The following is a 22,466-nucleotide window of genomic DNA, read 5'->3' on the forward strand; positions in this document are numbered from 1 at the left end:
CAACATTTCTCTCTCTTTCTCTCTATAACTGTCCCCTCCTCTCTCTCTCTCTTTTTTTTCTGTCCTACTTCTACTCTCCAGAGGACAACATTCAATCTGTGGGACGTCGGGGTCAGCGGGATAACTTGTGATGACATTATAATGACCTTCACTTTTCGCTCCTTCTGGTGATAGATCCCATGAGTTATCTCTCCTTCTGCTGAGAGGTGAAGATTATCTGAATGAAATGGGCCTGTGAAGTGATAACCACTGTGCATTGTAGCCACTCGGCTGCTTTACAAATGGAGGAAAATAAACACAGCGAGGTAGAGAAGGGGTACTGTGCTCAAACTGGCTTTGGTCCCAAACTTAGGAATGCAGTTTTGAATGCTCCCCAAAGCTGATAAGAACCTGCTGGGAGAAACCACATTAAAGAAAAAGTTAAACTGAAGGGAGTCATTTCAAAGAGTAAGACTTATCAACATAATTTAATGTGCAATGAAATTTTGTCCATTTGAGTCACCAGTGGGCCGTTTGCCAATTTCACTCTTCAAATAATCATTTAATCTTTTGGGAAAGTCATTATCTGTTCAAAGACATGTTTTCTCTCATTTCCCTCATAAAACTGTGAATTTCTGATGTCATGTGTGTAAGTAAAAAAAAACAAAACGCATGAGCATGATGAATGTAAGGCAGAGTGCAAGCAGTAATAATCTCTATTGTAAACTATTTTTGCAGGCCTCTGATGCCAAGAGAAAGGGCCTGTTTGGTGGGCTTTTTATGCCAAGTCAGCACTCTGTCTCACAGTGCCCCATCCCATCTGTCAGTGGACCCTTTAGTGCCGCCGAGCTCGGGGGTGGCAGGAGCTGAAAGCAGGGCAATTGGGATCAGTCTGTGTCCCACTGCCATTATCAGTTTTGCCCTGACAACACATCTACTTTTCACTTTCACCCCAGATAAAGGGGAGGTGGAGGGGGGGCTTCACAGAGGTAGTGGCAAGAGCAGGAGATGATGGACATGAAAATGAGCTTCTTTCCCCCTCCCTTCACTGAGTGGATGGAAGAAAATGTGGTGTCATATCTTGTCACAGTCTGGCTCATAGCCAAGTGGAGATTGATGCTGAAGTAGGTCCAGCCACCTCTCTGCTTCAGATTTCACCGTTAAACAAGATGGACAGACGGGAAAGTGCTGCTCATTACTCAGAACTCTAATTACCATCGGCTCTAGGTCATCAAAATATCTGAGTAATTTAGTAAAAACTACAAAACTCAACTTGGTCAGTTTGGTCAACTTTGACGTTTTGTTCAGCTCCCTGAATACATTTTAAACGGGATGACAACCACATCAGGATGACACTACGATAAAGACCTTACTTATTAGTTACAATAACAGTTTGTGTCTTTTGTTACATTGCAGGTGGGAAAACAGACTTTAAATATGTGTGCTGTTAAATAAACCAGGTTGACTATAAAGCATTTAAGTTAACCTGCATCAAATTTATAATAATTTATACCCAGTGCAAAACACAGACACATCTTTCTTGTGTTATGACTATTATATCTGCCTCCTAGTATCTTGCAATACTTAAATATCTAAACTGAATACTTTATCACTTCAGTATTTGGGCCCAGAGAAAAAAGAGATTCAGATGTGTGCATCATCACCCATCACCTCCTATCCAAACTAAGTTTTGAAAGTATCAAATACATTTCTCTGTTCCCCATAAAGACCAAATCTAATGGTGTTTTTTATATAGTTTATAAGAAGACCTTTTATTGGGACAGCTACATTTAATTTTAAATGTGAGTAAAACTAGACATGTAAATTAAATGAAAAAGTATTAATTAAAGAAAGTAACATAAATTAGTTATAATCATGCTAAAGTTGAGCCGCTCCTCACCACACCACAGGTGAAGCTCTTACACAGCGACTCTGCTGGATGATTTGGATCTACACTGGGCAGCGGTGTGGGTGAGGGGCCGCTCTTCTGATCATTGATGACCGCCAGCCAGCGTGGCCCTCTGGTGATATGTGGGCCCTCCGAGCTCCGGTAGCCCCACCACACCACACCCTGGGGTGCAACAAATATCAGCATTGTAATTTCACGCCTGTGATTATTATCGCGAGCTGTATCTCTGACTGGGAATCCTCCACCCATCCTCTTTAGTCCTCCCAGCTGAGATACTGCTTAACAGCCTCTCCCCTGGACCTGTGCACTCAGACACACACACTCAGTCTCTCTCTCTCACACACACACACACATACACATAAACTAATGTCTGTACACACACACACACACAATATTTTAATGTCTGCCCTCCATGGGCCCGTTTTAGGCTTTCTCATTTCTTCTTCTCCCATCTTCTGTTAATTCACCACCATCTGCCTCAGCATCTGTTTGAAGAGCCAGAAAAAAGTGTCTGTCATGGCAGAGAAACTCTCTGCTTTTTCTCTCTCTTGTTTTTTTTGGGGTTTTTTTCAGTTTTTCCCCCTCTACTTTTCTCAGTTCCTCACCCTCTTGCCCATTTAAATGCCAGTGGCAGCATCCTCTTCAGTCTTTGTCTGGCCTCCCGCTCCACCCCCTCTTGTAACTGGCCCTGATTTAGCATAATCTCCAAAAACCTTGGTCCCTCCCCCTCAGCCTTCTCCAAACACACACACACACACACACACACACACACACACACACACACACACACACACACCACACACACACACACACACACACACACACACACACACACACACACACACACACACACACACACACACACACACACACACACACACACACACACACACACACACACACACACACACACACACACACACCAGACTTTCTCTGTGTTGAATATTTTCCTATCCATCTCATCAGCCACAGATAAAAAACAAACAAAAAGATGATCCACATCATCTTCATCCCTAATGATTAATTTCTTTTTTTCCTTAATACTCAAAAAAAAAACATGAACTCATCCACTTGTGAAAAAAAGGAATAAACAGCAAATATTACTGAAGTTGACAGATACCACGGCAACAATAGTTTTCACAGGATAACAGCGAGTAGGTGAGTTTCATGAGGAGGATTAAAGGGAAAGACGCTACCTGCTCCTCACCGTCAACCCCACACCGTTAATCCATCCACCCCTGCACTATATTTAACTGCTTCTACAACCTTTTTCCTCACTGTTTTTTTCCCTCTCCACCTCCTGCCTGCTCTCCTATCTTCCTTCTCTCCTTTGAGGTTTAAAGCAACAATGGGACTGTCCACCGCACAGCCGGCCTGAGCCACAGGATCCATCCCTGCCAGAAGAGATTACAAGCATTCCTAAGCCTGGACCAGAGTTGTTGTGGAGACGAGCGATGCTGGGAGCTTTCTAGGGACAGTTTTTCTTTTCTTTTTTTTTTTGAACATGTCCGTCTTTTAACAGTAACTTTCAGTGGTTTCAATTGTGGCAGGGGCATGACATTTACAAACTGACAGTCATGTGTGTTGAAGAAGAAGAAGGAGAAGAAGCCTCAAAAATCATATTACCACGAAAAAAAAAACTGGTGCAAGAAACGAGCCTCCTTGTAGTTTGGTAATAAATGAAGGTAAGAGAATTATGTAGATAGCTGCATGTAAAGTGACCTGTAATTTGACAACAACAGTTTGACATTATTTGTCTCTAAAACGCACATTCTTATCTCATCTTTTTCCATCTTTCTGTTTTTCACTGTTACATCTCGGGAATGACATGCATCCTCTCATGATCTCGGGCCCTCTGGGACCTACAGTGTTTATTTAGCAGCTCTTACAGACGGCAGTAAAAGAAAAAACCCACTTACACTTGAGGCCTTGCCACAGGCGAGAGGTATTAGAGTCATCTAATTAAATACAGGGCTGGACGTCCTCTGTGCCCTGCCTCGCCTCAGGCTAACATGGATTGGGCAGCTTTGTGCAATATGCTAAAACATATGGGGCGATACTCGGGACTCTGAATAGACATGTGATCTTTGACACTGCAGCCACTAAGATAATTGTAATTATAATACAGTTTCTTCCTCATCCTCATATTATATTATTCTGGCTGTGGGCAATGATGTCTGCCTGCTCCCTCCCTCGCTCCCTCCCTCCCTCCTCCTCTCTTTGTGTCATTTCCACATTCTCTGTGGGGAGCTGTTGTCTGATAAGTTGTCACATTAAGTGCTAACTTTTGGGTGATCGCTGGGCTTTTCTTTCTATCTCTTTATGGCCGAACCCTCTAATAGCTGTCCTGCGGCAGCGCCCGAGGCAATCATGTTACAAATAAACAGGCTGACACAGTCATTTACTCAAATCGTCCCTGCACTATTCACAACCCTCCGCTGGTGATGATCCTTCGAACAACAATTATTTCAAATGTCAAAGATCCAAGCCTCCGGGGCGTAGACAAATGAACATTAAAAATCTATTACCAAACACTTTAAAAATATACATGTAGGTTTTCCTTATTTTTCCTGATAGTAGATCACACTACTCAGAGAGCCTGGATAGCTAAAAAAAACATCACACTTTAGTGTTTAATGAAGATCAATTTTGCCCTTTTTTTAAAAAACAATGCAATGAGGTCATAAGTGCTGCAGAACGCTCCGAGGTGGTGGTGTTTGCCTACAGAGGTTTGTGTTTGTGTTTCATCTCCTTGTTTCCTTTTGTTTCACGTGACTCCATCCGGAGGGGTGGCCTCTGATTTGCTGTCATGCTAGCTGTTCTACATGACCTCTCATAACCTCATCTCATCTCTCCGAGGACTCCCGGGAACCTTCGGCCGACCCTGCGGATGAGATGAAGATATTTCCACCTCAGCCAAGTGAAACCTCTGGGCAATAATGGTTTTTGAGTAATCACAATAGTCAAGAGTTTGACCTGTATGATTCCTTGATGCTCACATTAAAAAAAGAAAGAAACAGAAAGGCGAACGATGAGAGAAATGAAGAAAGTACTGAATGAAGAGAGGAGGAAATATGATTAAAGTTGTCTGCCTCTGGCTGCAGAGTTACTTGGTTCAACTACTTCCTGTTTTGCCTTCTTGTAAGTGAATTGTCCAGTTAAGATGTATAAGCCTAATAAAAAAGTATTGCTTGCAGTATCAATCTATTCCATGTGATTGCCCCTCATGATGGGCACAAAATCCATCCAGTGATAATGGCATCCATCTCCGCCTTTATATTGCATGTATTTGTTACCTTTGGCCCAGTAGCAATAAATCCAATCTAGTCTCCTGGACGTGGACCGCTGACCACTGCGAACTGGTCAAGGAGAGTGGCTACAGTTCATTTCACATTACGCCTGTCATGATTACAGAGAGATTACCCCCCCTCTACACACACACACCAATCCCATCAACATATTTTCACTGTGTGTTTTGTAGTTTTAGGAGAATCCACTCAGATAATTGTTATTGCGATGTGATTTTTTTTTTTAACTATACTGGCTGTGAGCTCAGTGTTATTTACTTATTATTAACTCCAGATTTAACCATGACATGAATCACTATTTTATGTCATCCCCAGGACAAAACAGCTTTGTGTGGATTTATATTTGTTTGGCATTACTTAGACTGTGCCAGCTGTGAATTAACATATTTGTCTCTATTTTATTTGGTGTACTGTAACAGCTGTATTCCACCTTGGCTACACAGTGGGTTTCTTTTTCTAGCCTTCTGCTCAGAGCCTAATCTACAGCAACAATTACATGTAGGCCACATTTTATCATATTTTACTGTCAAATAAAGCTACATGTTTTTAGCTCTAATTATTCCAACTGTGTTAAAGTTATGGTAATCAGCTCTCAGGCCCACAAATCCAAGAATTCAACAGATCATATACACGTACTGTATGTACAAATATGTCTGTGCACGCTTTGATAAAACGTGTTGTGATGTCTCTCTGTTTCATTAGAGTTTGCTTTATCTTTATGTGTATAAGATGCGATTTTAGCTCTGCACAGAGTGTGATGCTCTCTATGGGTCTAAACTTAAGCACTCAGGACTCTCATCAGCGGTGATTTCAACCTATCACGACCGTCCCCAGGGGAGCTCTAAGTGGAGCAGATGGTAGACAAATAGCGTGAAAGAGGGAGAAAAATTAAAGAGTTTTACAGGATTTTCATCAATTACCTGAGCTAATGCATCAATATAGAGTAAAAAATGCTATTTGCAATGTTTTTGACAGCACCATCAATATATTAATAACAGCAATGTAAGACATCAATCTTCATTTCCAACTTCAAAGGATGTTGCTTGACGCCACCACACCTGACAAGTAAAAAGTTGAATTCTCCCACTCTGCATTTTCATGTATCATGCAACCACTTCTGTCACAGCCCTCATGTTGGGCCCCCAGTATGTTCCATAATAGCAGGCAATGAGCGAGTCATTGTCCTGCATTAGCATGTTACGGTACAGGGAGTTAAAGAGACCAATTTCATCTCTGCCCCACATCCCCCTGATGGGATTGGCTTTGATGGGTCTGTGTGTTAGAGGGCTGGTTTCTGGCTTCATAAAGGATGATATGAGTGTGTCATGGCTTCATAAAACAGTAAGACATGCTTTTTGGAGCCTGGAAGGATTGCTAAACTCAAACCTATTACAGAGCAGTCCTTCTGTTTTAGCCTTTAAATATTGTGAATGAAGACTGAAACATTTTAGGCTGAGAAAGGCGCACCCATCCCTTTCATCCTAGTTCAAAGCCTAATGTGTATAAGGCTTGATTCACATGATGGAAACATTCAGCTGCTGAAATTATATAACTCACACCAGAATGGTTGGATTGAAAAAATAAAAATCATTACTTAGTGGGGCATCATGTAGATAACAATAAATTAAGTAATTAACTAATGGTGACTATGTCCCCAGAAGAGATTTATTTTAAAGTGACAAACTCAAAATAGAGAAAATAGATAAAAAGCATTCTTTATCACTGTTAGTATAAGAGCTCAATTTTAGACCAATGTATTCATGTCAATATCAAGTTTCATTCTTTTTATATGTTTTGATTGTATTTTTTTTTTTTTTTACATAAAAAGTAAAATGAAGCTGCTACTTATAGTTCAATAATCTAATAAAATCACTGCTGCAAATAAGAGAGCTCACGATGAAGGTGAAGAGGAGTCATCACACAAATGAGTAAAACAGCCATACTTCAAAATCCCAAAAGTTATTTTTTCAGGTCTTCACTTCCAACTGTTCAGTTCCTTCTGAGTCCTAATTAATATGTTAAGACTTCTGTAATTAAAATGCTCCTGGTGTAAATGCAATATTCAACAGTTCTCCTGACAGTGATATATTCTACATGGATTATCCTCAGTGATTTTGTCTTGCTAATTAATCAACATTATTCATGATGATAAAAGAGGGGAAAAAACTCACACTGATGAACAGACTGCCTCAGCAATCATGATGTACTCAAGTAAACTTCTGAAATATTTATTATTCGATGTGAGTGCTCCAATGTGATGGGGCCACCAGCTGAAATCTATGGCTGAGACCAAGAGGCCCCTGTGGTTTCATTTTAAGCATTTAACTGTTACACCAAGCATTTAGCATTAAATTGAGTTTTCACATTTCTCATGGAGCATCTCTGAATGACTGAATGTTTAATTAATACATACAATGAAAATAATGTAAACATTTTATCGATAAGTACAATTAATATATGTAATGAATGTAATAAATTGCATTGCAACTCTTTTACAATGTCATTCATCCACATTTTGTCATAAATAACTCATCTGGTCTGTTATTGTTGTTAATAAGCACAATAATTAGTATTTCAAAATATCATTATATCTGCTTACAACTACATTTAGTGTGTTGTAAACCAATAATCCATTGCTTACTGTTCATAAATGAGAATAGCAATACAGGACCACACAGTGAGTTAATGGTTGAATTAGAAAAACCTTGGGTCAGTTGTTTCTCAAACCCCAAAATTATTCTCATGAAGGCTCATGATCTTTAATTATTCCAGTAACAACGAGGTCTAATCTACAATTTTAAGTTGTTCTCCCTGAAATAAAGAAATATGCACACCCACTTCCCAAGGCTTCCAGGCTTAGCCCTGCCCATTGTGTTGTTTCTGCAGTTTGTCTCTATTCATTTGCATTTTTATGCAAGGTTAGTAGTGAGGGACTTCTATTACTGCCATGAATACATTAAGAAAACCATTAATCACGTTCGGAGTGAATCAGCGACACACCTGTCCTGCTCGCTTTTTGGAAGGGAGGGGGCTTGTACTTATCACTCACAGTAGGCAGGACAGGGACATGAACTTGAGGCAGATATATCCAGACCTGCCCCATCCAAAAAGATAGATATCCTTCACTCGTGTCACAATGTTTTTCAAAACTTGTTGAGATGGTCATTAATTATTCATTTTCTTACCAAATTTCTTTTTTGGGTTTTTGTACTTTCCTCTCTGGCAGGCTGAGAACAAAGCCAACCTGGCATGTTGCTGCCCCCCCCCCCCCCCCGATCAAATTACAGCTCTCATTATGCAAATAGTAAAACACTGCATAATTCCTGATCAAAAGAGTCAAATTCCCCAATAAATAATCATTTATCAAAAGCAAAATGATGACTTTTGCTGAAATCTGAGGCATGAAATTGTTTTAATCTGTTGTTAGCTCCTTAATTTAACCTCTGGCTAAATATAGCCAAGCTGACACTGAAGCTATTACCAAACAACCAAAGCATCAAATACAGGTTGTTAAAACGCACTTAGAGCACAAGAAGAGCTTTATTTCTCACCATCGTGAGAAAAACGATAGGAATTAGCCGACCAACAAGGAAATAAGCAAATAAACAGACAGCATAATGTAATGGTTATGGTGCTGCTCCTGAAGTTGATGTTCCACCTACCTTTTCTGTTTTGGTGAAAGGAACATTAATCTGACGCACCAGTGGAGTTCTGTCTAATGTGAAAATGTGGAGTTTTTTTTTTTTTTTTAACCCCCCTGCTTCTGCAAGGAAGAAGCTTCTATCACGCTAATGATAATAAATGGCAACTAATGGGATGACCAAACATAACAAATGGAAAGTTTTAAAGGTGTGGGGGCCACATTAAATCTGCAAAGACATGCTCAAGTCTGAGCTGTTTCTGTGCTAAACAAGAAAAAGTGGTCAGAGTTATGTGTGAAGTTTGGGTATATCATTGTTCATAATCATGTAGGCTACATCACTTATATCTCATAAAGTGTGTGTAGCATGTTTGAAAATTGTCATATACTACAGTGTCTACATAATGCAGTGAATGTACTGTAATTAAACACTGTCCTCTTACTTTGCCACTTCTTGATTTACTTTGGTTTGTAGACGAAAACAAGCTACAAGTAGCTGCAGTGATGGTGAGGTAACTGCAACAGGTTAGAGATGACTAATTACCGAAAATGTATTTGTTAATTAATATAGTCTGTTGATGCCCTGTAGAAACTCCACAACCTAATGGCCTCTCCACATTCATATTAAACACAATTCTGGAATAAGTTCATGAGTATTAATAGATCGCACACTTACCCATGTTGTCTTCAGATACACCAACAGAATGTATTCCAACTCTGCAAAACAACAAAACAAAGCGACAGTATGAATGTATATTCTATACGTTTTTCAAATGATATCATATCATATCATATCATATCATATCATATCATATCATATCATATCATAATAGTTTAAGTACTTTAGCAGGACGTGGTCTTCCAGGGTTACAATACGTATAGCATTATTTGTTCTTCACTTTACAAAAATCCAGAATGGACATTATAATACAGTATGTTGTAACCAGTCGTTTCTCCAGTAGAGGACTAGCGTGTATGGTAGAAAGACTCTGGGAAGTCTGTCTCAGTGCATTTCAGGTCTTTGGCATTGAGTAGAACTGCATTTGTCTTAATGATCGTGCTCGTTGAGCTGATTTTTGTTTCACAATAATCAATATCAAAGTCGCCAGTGGCAGCAATGCCCAGGAAAGGAGGAGTAAACATAGAGAGGCATTCGTTCTCTGTGTTGGCCTTGTCAATGTAACAATGCTTTTAGAGTTTGGCCCTGAGCATCTAAACACACTTTCAATCACTCCTGAAATCCTAGTAGGCCACACTTGGCTGCTATTGTAACTTAGATACAGTCTCAATTTGTATGTTGTCTCACAGTAGACATGGGAAAAAATAAATGGATTGATCTTCCGTCCCAGTCCAACAGCTACTGCACATCTGTTTCACGAGAGGATATATATAAAACATGTCACTGCTGAAAAATACACAGGTAAACCTTTAGATGATGTTATCATACCTGTATTTTACACAGTTCAATCATATATAACATGAAGATACTATTTTGACACTATGCTGCCTTTGAAGGGTGTTGTTCAGGTGTTGTTGTTTTTTGTGTTGTTGCTGTTTTGGTATGTTGATGTGTGAGTTTGTTCTGTCTGGTTACTGTGTACTGGTGTGAAATAAAACACTTAAAAAAAAAAAGCAAACAAATGAGACATTGGATAAACCTGTATAATTGTGTTTATCATACAACAAAACTGAAACTGAACAGAAACAGATGATGGTAAAGACATGTGAAAGAGGAAAACATGAACAAAAGAAGAAGAAGAAAACGACTCGGATCAATCATCCTCTAATTTCTTCTCTATGAGGACTCATCTTCTGCAAAGACTCCCACTCCAGGAGAGGCCTACTTAATTTACTGCACATCCCAACATGCAAACTCAGAACAAACAGAAGTTAATGACTCTTTTTATTTTCCCCCGCCTGCAAGTAGCACAGGTTTGTCAGTGACACTGACTGCACGGCTCTATCTCACTGCAGAGAAAATCTAAGAACGCTCCACTCAACTCAACACTGGCTGAAATCCACAGTGACATTCAGGCAGATTTCTTGGCTTTCTTATTGTAATCACACTTATTCAGATCGCGGTCCGTTTGGGCGATGGGGAGGGGTGCGAGAGGTTCGCGGCCCTGTTTGGCCCCCTCGGTGACCAGAGAGGAGGTGATAAATGACTACAACACTCATCCCTGTCAGCAGAGAGAAGGGGGAGAAGCAGCCCTCCTACCGTGAGCTACATCATCCTAACAACATTATTCTTTTCATGCGGTTTGTCGATAGAAGCCCTGTGTGATTGGCATGGGGATCCGCTCAGGTTAATTGGAAGCCTGAACTGTGTAACGGCACGGGAAGCTGAGCAGACATTGTCCCCCTTGTAATAACACAGGAGGCCTGTGTGTCTGTGTATCGATTACATCTTAGGTTCATGGCACCCGTATGGGAATGAAATATCAGAGGACAGGTTATGGATGTTGCCATCAATGGCGCTGAAGGAGCGGAGATGGGCCACTTGCACCGAAGGAAAGACCCTAAATGAAACGCTTTAAAAGAGATTGCATTATAATAAATCATTTGATAAATATCCTACACACCTCCCACCCCAAAGCACCACTCACACACTTCTATTTAAAGCTCTGAAATTAAGTTTGAAGTTAGTGGAACAGACGTGATTTGTCAACCTGAGATATATGCATCTGTTTGGCATGTGACAGGTGCATTTGCCCTCATACCTGAACTCTGTGGGCAGAAAAACACTCATTTTGACCCCCCCACCCCCCACTCTTTAGTCTGCTTGCATTAGATGAAAGACACATGATACCTCATATAGGAGGTAACCTAACACAGAGTTTCCTACATGGATGCACAACTTGCAAGGCCCCGGACCAGGCCACCCTGGTCAGCGGTGAGATTAAGAAGACAGAGTGACTGACAGCGCTAATATGCACTGGAGGAGATTTAAAGCATGTTATATTTCTGAAAGTTATAGCATGTATATTATGTGTAATCTGCCCATTTTTAAAAAACTCCACTATGAAACAACCTGCCAAGTCTGAGAAGTGTTGATCTCCTCCCAAAGTCATATTTTTATTATTGTCTCGATCGTTCCAGGTGGCACCTTGATGCATTGTTTGGCGGCCAAGGTTTCAAAGGGTTGGATGCCATAACTCAGAGATTTTGCTTATTAATTTGGAAATTAATTACAAACACAAAGTGACATTTTACAAGAAATGTTTAGCATAGCATGAATTATCGCTGCTGTAAATTGGATGCAAGCGACGGAGTGCAAAGCCTTGACTTGAGCTCTTTGTGATTAATAAAAGAAGCTTTCACTTCAGTTTCAAAGCCAGTCATGATGAACGATACAAAAGGATGAAACTAAACTCCTCCTCCAGCTGAAGGACAAGCTCTTTTAAGGGCGGATGTGCATTTTAAAAGACGTGTCAGATTAAGAGGAATCAAGACTATCATTTATTGTATTTGTTGTCCTGTCAGACAGTTCAGTGACTAATAGCCAATGAAGGACATAACTAAAGATGGAGGTCACACATTTATTCAGCAGAGAGTAATTTCTGCGTTTTAATATGTTAAACAAGTCAATGTATGTCAGTAAGTTTTCTTTTCTTTTGCTGATGATCACATTATCGTTTGACATTTTGTCATAGACAAAATGCCTGCATTAGCGACTGCACAGGCAGGCAATGACTTGGACACCCTCGCTCTGTTCTGTGGAACACAAACAGGAGGTCCAGCTTTGTCTCCTGTGGAGCAGAGGATCTGGATTCTACATGAGTGACTGAGACACAGCATCCTCCATCCTGCTTCCCATAGCCCCCTCATCGAGCCCCACAAGGCCCACCACGTGGCTCTCAGCGCCGGGGTCCAGATTGTGCCACTGGGCTGGTACCGGACTGGAGGTGGGCGATGGAGCCCCAATCCATCTCCCGCGGGAGCCCGGTGACGGGAGCATCGGTTGCCCACTCCTCGGCTCTGAGCACACTCAGGAAGATGGATTGGTTGGCCAACTCACCAAAGGAGGCAAAGCATGCCGTTAAGAGCCTGTGCATCACTTGGCTGCTCATATGCAAAGTTTGATGAAAGAGGTTTTTCTGGGAGCGATGAATTAGGGCTCTGCTGTGAAATTAGATTTCTGGTGAAAACCTCACAAGGTTTAGAAGTAGCATTGTTTCGTTACTGCCGTCTAGCCCAACGGTGATTATAGATAAAAGTGAAATTATGGTGGGAATTCAGCAATGAAAGATAAAGATGGATGTCAGAATAGCTGACACACCTAAAGAAAGAGATCTTAATGGTGCAAATGGTAATATAGACAATAATGTTGCATGTAAAATGAACTACAACTGCGCATAATTTGTACCATAGCAAGAAAAAAAAAAGCAGATGATATATTACGTAAGTGAAGGTGTTAACTGGACGTTACTGTAACAGTGCACTGTTAATTGTCCCAGCTAATGTGGTGGAGTATACTGTAAGCAAGAACTGTCCATCATTATTCAAGTCTATGCACACCCTGTAGTTTATGGACAGGAATGGGAAACGTGCAACAAACAAACGGAGAGCATATGAAATATTTCCCCCCTGATGAAATAAATCTTGTGGAAAAATTGTCTCATCTTCAGAAACGGTCCAAAGTGGTCGGCACTTTAACCTGATACACTAAGGATCCCGCCTCCTCCTCTCTGTGACCCAAACCTAAAACGGCGGCATGAACACTGACAAATTTGACAAAGGGAATTTGCTCAAAAAACACAGCCTCTATTTGGTCAGCCAAGCGGCAAATATGTCGGATGATATGGTTTATTAGGCAATCCATTTCTCCACAATAGTGGGGCCATCTGCAAAGGTTAGCGTGCATAAGGTTCATATGGTAAATTCTATCTAATCTGCCTTCGAAGGGGCCGCCACGAAAACTCAGTGGCACATTTTTCATGTACGTACGATTTGGAATGCAAATAGAATAGCTGATGAAAGAGGTGACCTTCTAAGTGCAGATCAGCGGGGGCTTTGTGGAATATGCACAGGCAGAATAGAATAGAAAAGAATGAGTTACTGCTACTGCCACCTCAGCTGCATTGTAATATACGACTGTGGCTCAGATACAAGTGAACCTGGCCTCAAGAACATCTAGGTTAATCTCTGAGGATGGCACATCATGTACTCAGTGTGAAAAAAAAAATAGCTGGCTCGCAGAATTATATGCCTTTCTGCAGTGAATAAAGCCTCCAATGTCAAACAAAACATCTCAAAACGAAAAGCATTTCATACAGTTCATACAGTGGCCAATACACAAGTTTGCATTTGCGTTTTTAATTTCATATAAAAATAAAGTCACATAAAATATCGCCTAGATTCACTAGATTAATTATTTTACTTTTGAGACAACATTTAATGACATTAATTTGGATTTCTGCCCACATTATGCATTTGGTGTAATAAATAGCAGCATGTATGGAACATTAAGTGGCAGCTCCAGTTGATGGATGCTGTAACATGCTCAAAATCTAACTCAAAAAGGAAAGTTTGAACAAGATATTCCAAGATAAAGGTGCAACTATATGTCAATAGTGTGGTATACGGACTCCTTTGTCATACGTTGTGCAAAGCTTGAACACATAGACAAATGGGTGAGGTGTATCATGGTCATTCAGCCGTGCATGTCTCATCTGTAGCCAGCTTTGGCAGAGTAGTCATCTTCATTCCCTTTGTCCTTACTGCAGTAGGTAATCTATCAGCCTCGAGACGTGCTGGAGAGTCCGGCTGGCCTACTCGCTCTCCCATTTGAATTGAGAACCCAGTTTCTGCGTTACCCGTGGTCCCAGTTAGACCGAGCTGCAATTGAGAGTGAGTGAGCTGTCCTTGATTCATATTACTGTCCCAGTATGATTGAGCTTCTTTGGTATCGCTGGAGAATGGAGAGAAAATTGAGCACTTGACTTTGCAGGGTTGAAATCCCAGTACTGCATGCATGCATTTTCTCAGGGTTTTTCATGGGACACGCTTGAGGTGCGTTCTTTATGTTGTGCTCAATGAGACAGAAGCACAGGGGTGTTTAGGGTGGTATTTGGAAGTTAGCACAAACCACTTTGTTGTCTTCAATATGTAAGAAATCGACTGCAGCTGAATGAAACCGGCTTTATTTAAAGGGTAAGGCTGCTGTTACTCCACATATTCATTATTGTCAACAAGTCCCATGAAATAACCAAAAGAAATAATATTTCATTCAGAGTCTTATTGTTCTGACTTTTCAGTCTGCGGCTTCCAGCACCAAGCCCATTCATTCCTACTCACAACATAACTCTTTAAATATATCACAAATATATATATTCTTTTTTGGGGGGTGGGGGGTTATTTATTTGTTTTTACAGCTTAATAATGCCCTGCAAGAGCTACACACTGTTGTTAAAAAATGTTACACAAACAACAGTTAAATCTAGCCTACTAGACTATTTTCAAATGCAGATTAACACACATTTGATTGAACAATGAGTATTTACAGCACCAGAACTGAATAGTGGCACTTTATATCAACCACAGTCCAAATAAGCTTTATCTCAGTTAGTACTTGTTAGCCAGATCTTAGGTCGCTTTAAGGGATTCGCGAAGAAATGATCTTGCCTGCCCTAACCTTTAACAATATAATTGGATGACACCAAGCTCTTGAAAAACTGAGATATTCCAAGCAGTATATGAATTATCAATAAATAAATTAACACATAATCAAATGTTAGATGCATGCCCTAAAATATCAAGATGCATTATCACTCATGCAAATTCCTCCCTGTCATCTTTCCCTGGTTGAAGAAGTTAGCTATCATATCACATCAGGTGACCTAACTGCTGTGTACGCCAGGAGTGCTTTTCTGTTTAAGATGAAATCAATAGAGATTTGACACAGACTTGTGGGAACATGCCTGTCTTATTTCAGCCAGTTCCTCCCCTCATGGTTGGCTGTAGGGGGGTGGGTTGTGGGGGCAGATTCGTCACCTGCATGGAGACGGGCCTTTAGCTGCGGTTTGATAGAGGGAGCCGATTATGATGCATGTCGATCGTTCCGACAAATATTGACATGGAAACAGTGTGAGGACAACCCCACGGCTCATAGCCCCTTTCTTCCCATACTGTCTGCTTCACTCGGCAGCTCTGCCTCACACAGACACACACATACACACATAAATAACATAAAGCACCTATATGGTCCACAGACATTTTCACAAACATACACATGCTTATGCTGTGTGCACAGAAAGAAGATGCCCAGAAACCAATTGCCCCAATCAATGGCCTCTAATCAGCTTCTCTGACCAAACCCAGCTCCGTTTTGCACACAGTGTGTGTGCGGGAGGTTGATTAGTCATTCACGTTTATTTACTTTAGGGCGGAGGAAGAGGTCATTTCCCCTGCCACACTCCCCTCATACTGGCTGTTAAGCCTGCTGTCTGTGCTGCAGTCTCCACGGCACTGCGCTCCCTCTGAACCTGTCCCTGGGAACCAAGAGGGTTAATGACGAAACACAAACAATGTTTGCTGTGAGAGAAAAAGCAAAGGGCTTCTGTCAGGATAGTGAAGACAGTGGAGAGAGAAAGAGAGAGAAAGACTGGGGGAGTGGAATGAAAAGAGAGTCTGGGGGGATGGAGGAAAGAGCCGAGGTGCTAATGACAGGTGTGTCTGTAAATTCTTCATCCTGTATAAACTGCTAGGGAAACTGCTTGGCAGGGCACTCATCCACGACTTTACAACTAATCCTGTTTGTAAGTTATTATTTATCTTCAGCAAAGTTTGTCAAACTCAGGCTTTGATTTCTCCCCCTGAGTTCCCTCTCGTGGCCCGCTCCCGCACATGCTCCCCATATAATTTATGACTGCCTCTGGTCCTGATGACAGATTATTAAAAGTAGAATTAGTTTTTTGCTGGGGATTTTTCCTGTGGGAATTGGGAAGGCAGGGCTCTCAGAGGAAGGTCTCTGACGAGGTCTCCATTACTAATAGAGGCGGATTTTTTTCCTTCCCTGTCTCTATGGCGGAGTGAGAAGACTAATGATTTGAATTTACTGTGGCAGCCGTCACGTGGTCTGGAAGCCAGCATCGGAGGAGAGGAGAGGTTAAGTTCTTCCCTGTGGAGAGGTTTATTGGATTGTTTAGCACCAGAAGGATAATGTTTTTGTCATAGACTGCTGGTGCTTCTGCTTCCAGGCTAGGGGGAGGCCGGGAGCAAATCTGCTATTTGTGTGTGCGTGTGTGTGTATGTGGTGCATGTTTGTGTGTGTGAGGTTGAATGAAGATCAAAATATGAGAAGATCAGAGAAGAAAAGGAGGAATATAGTTATTTGGAGTTGTGGTGCGTAGGGGGAGCTAACAGGGAGAAGCTCATAAGCTCATAATTATTACAGAAAATGGCTCTAATAGTTACTACGTGAGGACAGAAATTCAGAAATTCACTTTGACTGCACTCAACAAAGTGATACAAACACTACTTCATTCTATTTCTCTGAAGTCGCTGCCAACTCTCTGATCCTCCCCTATCAGCAACTCTTCTGCACCAACAACGCTACACTCTTTCTCCATCTCTGCTGACACACAAAGAGGATGTAGGCTTTCCCTTTTCCCCTGTTCACCTGATGGCCGTTTGGAGCCTGTTCCCCCAGCGTGTGTCTGCAGCCTGGGAAGCAGAGGGGAGTCTCAGCACAGCTGAGAGGCTCGGCTTAATCTTATGCATCATTAAGCACTCAGCGGCATGCCGCAGCTCCTCATATACATCATCCACGCTTAATAAACATAATGATGACATAAGATGTAATTCCAGATGAATTTTCATTTTATAGGGAAATGGAGAATTCCTGTAGAAAGGAGGAGAAAAAGAAAAGAGGAATGAAAGAGGGAGAGAAAAAGTAAATTATCTGGGAAGTACAGAATAAATGATGTTTTTTCTCCACAAGATGGATTGTGGGGTTCTGGGGGCAGTTGGAGTAGGAGAGGAGTGTCGGACGGAGGGAGGGAGGGAGGGTGAGAAAGGTGAGGGGGCAGAGGGCTGCAGTGGTGGTGGCCTGCGAGTGGAAGGGTGGCATGGGGGATGAGGGGTTGGAGGGGGAGAGAGAAAAAGAGGGAGAGAGGGAGAGAGAGAGAGAGAGAGAAAAAAATGTTGGTCATTCCAAGTGTTTTAATCGCCAGGCTTGATGGACAGGCTGAGAGGACCTGAGGTGCGGCCATCCATCATAGGCAGGCTAGAATGGTAGTGTGAGGGGTAGAGTTTCAGAGGGGGCTTTTGGGCTGTTGGGGGGGGGGGGTGGGGGTGAGATTCTGATGAAAGTGTAAGAGAAAGGCGGCTGTACACAGTAAAGGCCAATAAGGGCAAGAGAACCAAAGATTAGCGCTGCGCTTCTGCAGCATGTTGGGAAAGGCAGGAGGGATGGAGATTTTAATAGCACTGCTGCCATGTGACAATGTCACCACATGGGCTTTCATGTCCGTTTGGCTCTGGATTCCTGTTTAGAAACTGGAAAGGCTTTTAAAGCTTCATTCATGTTTTCAAAAAAGCATGTATACGTCTGAGAGGAACAGTTTTTCTATTTGGGTTTATGTGCAGTTTTGACATGTTGTGATATGCTTATATGGTCATCAGGGGCTCACCACTACCACACACCTTCTCTCTGATGTACTTTCCCTGAACTCAGGCCTCTCACCCTGACATTTCCTCACACAGACACCACAGCCTATACATCCATCCAACAAGCTAAACCACCAACCGAGCTCTAAAGAAAACACAGGAGGGAGGAGAAGATGAATAGTGAGAAAAGATTTGAAATTATCATATCTGTTACATTCCAATGGGAATAAAGCATTCGACCCTGTCGCCCCTTTGATTTCTTATCAGACACTTCTGGCACATGTGAGATAAAAAAAACAACAACTTTGAATTTCAATCTACAAATCACAGTAAAATTATGATGACAAAAGGAGTAGAAACCAGGAGTAAAAAAGCAGTCCCAAGATTTACTATGAAATATTTGATTTTGCCCCCCTCCTCCCCTCTTTTTCTCCTTTAAAGACCATTTGGGAATGAAAAAACTATTTAGCTGTTGCCAGTGAAGCCAGTTTTTGTCGCGGGAAAGCAGCATCCCATGCATGCTTCCAGCTGGACGCCATCCCAGACTGCCATGCCTGGTTAATGTGGCCATTCTCTGCTGCCAGAATTAGAATTCATGGTTTATATTAAACAAACAAACACAAAAACATGGAAACAATGACACAAATTGACCTTGCGTGAACCGAACGTACTGTAACTGATTCAGTAAACTGCTAAAAAAAAAAAAAAACAGTATATTACACGAGCTGTTAATGGACATATATGTATATTCTAGGCACATTCACTTTTCAAGCGCATGCTCCCCCTGGTATCACACAGACACTGGAGATGATCTTTAGCTTCAGCTATGTAGTTTTGAGTGATGCAATACAGTTGGGGATATTAATGGACCCCACCACCACCACCACCACCACCACCACACACCTCTCCTCTGGTGGCCTGTGCTGCACAAAGGCATTTCTGGATTCAAACCTCAGCATGTTCAGGGCTAGTGGAGCATGCCCAGTAGTATGCCAAGGTTAGATGGGTGCCAAGGGTGCCACTTAACGGAACCTCATCCTCTGCTCTATCCTCTCATACCCAACACACAATGCAGCAATGTAGCACAATGCTAAACTATATAAAACAAAATGCAATGGATAGAATGGAGACAAAAAAAGAAAGCATCCAAAGTATGTATCACTTCTATTTGTTATTATTTATGAGTGAATATCCTCCTCCGATTCACACACTCATGCTTTTGAAAGACCAATAATGTACACATCAGTGAGTAGCCTTGGCAACAGCAGATGTCCATTTCATCTGTCACTTTCTCTGTCTTATGGTTCCTATACACTTCTCCCCCCCGTTGTGTGCGTTGAGTATAACTCACAGATAATGTCTTCATCAGTGATGTTCTCACACTGGTCTGTTTGCGTTGACTTACAGGCCACACTCCCTCTCTCTCTCTCCCTTACACACACACACACAACGCACGCACGCACACACAACCCCGGTCCGCTCCTGGCACCAAACGCAGATTACATCTTGTTTCCCAAACTACTAAAAGTGTCAGAGGCTGTCTGGCTTTGCTTTTATATAGTGTTATTAATGGCAGTGAGCACCCACAGCCCCAGTTTTTGTGTATGTGTGTGTCTGTGTGTGTGCCTGTGTCTAATTAAAGGATCGCTGCTTACAGAAGCAGAGAATGGGTTTGCAAGATAGGAAATAATAATTGCAAATATTATCATTATTGTTTTCACGGCTTATAGAGAAGTGACATGAGGTTGGAAGACCATATTTGAACTGTGAATTGTGAACTTGCTCAGTGATTGTAATGGGCTGCTGATAAAAACCATAAGGGCCAGACTTGGCTATTATATAACCTCTGACCAAGACCTTATAATCTGCTCCACAATAAGGCTGTGAATTTCCGGTGTGGAACTTCGTACTCACTGCTAAAATATCACAGCTCCAAAATGAGATAAACAAATTAAAATTCTCTATGTTTTCACAGAATCTAATGGGAAATTAACAGCTGCATTAAACCCAATCTTAGAGGTAAATCAAAAAAGTATATATACTGCTGAAGCAGAATATATCTTGTATATATTTTTCACAAGTCAAGACACCACAGTCGTGTTGGGTTCGTCCCTATATATCGTGTCAACAAACACAAAAAATTTCAGACTACAATTGAAATTTTAAGAGTATATTGGTTTTTTTCTAATCTAATTCTATATATTTGCACAAAAAAACACTTTAGGTTTAGTGAGGTGAGGTTCAGCGTTTGTTTAGCCCCTTTGCAATTCGTCAAACTTGACATGTGGAATAATAGTTGGTTGCACACAGATTAATCCAGGTCCAGCTCATTTTAGCTAAACCTCCTTTATTGACATGTTGCACTGATATACATTTTTATTTGGAATTATTCTTGACCAGAGTCTGGGACCTCAGGCCCATTGTGTAGCTGAGCCTTTTCTCAGACAGCTGTGGCTTGGCTGGCTCTCAGCTCCCCCCTGTCTTAACCTGAAGAATTATGTGCTCAGATAATTAGCTCTTATAGGTACACTCTCCATTTCTCCACTCCACTGGGCACATCATCTTCCTCGCCTCTTTATTGTTTGGTTTGCTTTGTCAGATCGATGTCTTGCTACTGCGTAACCAGCACTCATATCTCAGGCTGCATAAATCACAACAAGGTTTCTGTCGCTCGGGAGAGTGGTGTGGCTTTGCTGCACACACGCACACTCACAAACACACACACACACACATAAACAAGTGGGTGGACCACTTTATGCTCCACATCTAACAAACTCTCTTCACCTCTCTCCTTGATACTTCTCCTCTCCTCCTTTTTTTCCCTGCATCTCCACCACTGCTGAGTGACCAGTGAAGAGGAACCCATCAGATTATCCTCTACCCGGTAGCGATGGGTAGGGTGGGTGCAGCAGAATGGAGGGAGGGTAGGGGTCTGTATCACGGCTTATGATTGCAGCGCCACCCTTGTAATGAATTCAAAAAATGCAAATGGCTCTCCCCATGTAAAAGTTGACATTGTCGCCTGTGATAAATTTTCTGCTGAGGTAAGAGACAATTTAGATGCGAATTACAAGCGGGCTCTTTGTCACTCCTCAGTTCCATTTACATCCTTAATTAGCTGATTCCCTCCCATTTCCATTAGAGGATAAGAGAGAGAAAGACAGACAGAAAGGAAGAGAGAGAGAGGGGGAGAGAGAGAGACAGGAACAATGACATAGACAGAGAAAACTGACATGTGAAGCTGAGCTCAGTTACACAAAAGCAAGCTTGCAGATGATTAAAAAAAGCACACACACAAATCTGTCCGACTTCACACAAAAGGTACATAAGCCTTGATTATGGTGCAGGAAATGAGCCAGAAACACCATCCCATGTGTTAGGACCTCAGGGTTGATCAGCATCCTTGGGTCTGTGTCTCCGTTAATGTCATCCTTAACAGCAAGCTAAACACCGCAGGTTTGTAGACATTAGCTATGCCTGCTAAAATACTCATTTACCGAGCCTCCTCATCACACGACGCTCCTCTGCTTTGAATGACAGGCCTAAACATGCCATTCTATTAGGAGGCTTACTCAATAGAGCAATGTTCAGTCATTCGTGTCCCTCCCAAGTGCACGGCTTGTCTGCGAGACCCCACAAAGAATATGCTCAACACGAGGTCATATATTACAGTTTACAATATGTGCTTGGGCTCCGTGACAGTGGAGAGTCACTCAGAGCATCACATCAAAGCCTGGATTGGCACACATGCTTTGGTTTCTAATGATGTAAACTGAAGCGTGGTGTGAATATTCATGTTTAGACCAAAGGATGATGATGTCCTGATTTCATGGCGCAGAGTAGGCCTTGCTGACTGATTTTGTTCTGCTATCTTTAATGTATACATTCAAGCAGTGGGGATTAATAGAGCATGTGGCAGCTTTACAATGCACGGGATCTGTGGGTGGCCAATTCATTCTGCCAGCTGACTGTCCCTAAATATGGTCTGCCAAACACAGCGTGGGTCTGGTGGATAAACTGA

At 41.7% G+C, this 22,466-nt stretch overlaps 1 long non-coding RNA gene across 1 annotated transcript in view; it reads right to left on the reverse strand.

The window, feature by feature from the left end:
- Window positions 1-3,680: 3,680 nt before the first annotated feature.
- The window catches only part of LOC146973433 (uncharacterized), a 64,748-nt gene continuing 45,962 nt past the window's right edge, over window positions 3,681-22,466 (reverse strand). The window contains exon 3 of the long non-coding RNA XR_015037756.1: window positions 3,681-4,772. This is a non-coding gene — a long non-coding RNA (uncharacterized LOC146973433). The remainder of the gene's footprint in view (window positions 4,773-22,466) is intronic.

Source organism: Trachurus japonicus, chromosome 15 (assembly GCF_045865225.1).
Source record: "Trachurus japonicus isolate A0001 chromosome 15, Traja_1.0".
NCBI lineage: Eukaryota > Metazoa > Chordata > Actinopteri > Carangiformes > Carangidae > Trachurus > Trachurus japonicus.